Source organism: Capsicum annuum, unplaced genomic scaffold, assembly GCF_002878395.1.
Source record: "Capsicum annuum cultivar UCD-10X-F1 unplaced genomic scaffold, UCD10Xv1.1 ctg5355, whole genome shotgun sequence".
Lineage (NCBI taxonomy): Eukaryota > Viridiplantae > Streptophyta > Magnoliopsida > Solanales > Solanaceae > Capsicum > Capsicum annuum.
Genome location: NW_025861658.1, coordinates 203,581 through 204,885, shown reverse-complemented (window position 1 = coordinate 204,885; position 1,305 = coordinate 203,581).

The following is a 1,305-nucleotide window of genomic DNA, read 5'->3' as shown; positions in this document are numbered from 1 at the left end:
ACAGATAAAGGAGTAAATACTAGCCAAATATAACATATAGTTAAAGTTTAAATAATTTTTACCTGAAGTCGAGGGCCTATTTAAGTATGGTTACATTTTGTTATTTTGTTTCAATAATGATACATGTTATATTTATCTTTATGTTTGCAATAATTCATTTCACTTTCCTTGAGTCGAGGGTCTACTGGAGACAGTTTCTCTACCTGTCAAGATTGGGGTAAGGTATGCATACACTCTACCCTCCCTAAACCCCACTTGTGGGATTATACCAGGTACGTTGTCATTGTTGTTGCTAAGCTCAGCAAACTCCTCTTCCCTGAACCTAACCTCTATGCTGATGCAATATAACATCTATCTAGAGTTTGGAATAAATTTCAGAGAGTTAATTAATGCCATAATCTGTTTGAATCCTATGCATGAGTGTCTTATTAAATGCATATAAAAAAAAGTTCAATATTTCATGTAACCATTTCTATAGTGTAGAACTAACCTAATTCTTTCCATTTTGGGAAAAAGTCATTTCCCAAAAGTTGAAACAAATGGTCCCTCATCTCATCATTGGTCATAAGTAAGCACCTAAATTTTATTGATGCATACAAATAGTACTTGAAGAAACAAGTTAATTTCCCACGAGAATGAATTACAACAACAATATACCCAGTGTATTCCCACCTAGTGGGGACTGGGGAAGCTAGAGTGTACGCAGACCATACCACTACCTTAGGTAAATTAAAGAGACTGTTTTCGATAGACCTCAGGGTTAGAACCAATAACAGTATAGCAAACACAAAACATAAATTCATATAAACTTGTACAGACAAAATAAACTAACAACGCTAGCCACAAGATAATACTAGAGCCACAAGATAATGATAGATAAATTAACAAAAGTAACTCTAGGGAACGTAGCACTCAAGAAAATCTTAAAATGCTTAAATGACTCACTTTGCCCAAGGAAATCATAGCTAAAAAGATATCGCTTTCAAAAATATCCACCATATTTATGATATCAAAGCCTTAGGAATCCTTTGATGTGCTTATGATGCCAAAAATGCTCTCAGGAACTATTTTCAAGATCTCTCCCTTTCCTACTTTATAGGTTTGTAGAACACATTTTTCGGCGAGTCTCTACCAGAACTGAGCCTTTCTTTTCTTTAGAAAACACTTATCACCCAATGTTATCACCGAAAGAATCACTAAAATCAGTTTTAAGTAGCAATATGGGGGAGAACAGAATTTATTTTATAGATGGTTTCAAGTCCTATAATGTTATGAGATTGATCAGCAGGGCAGAAACTGGTTTGA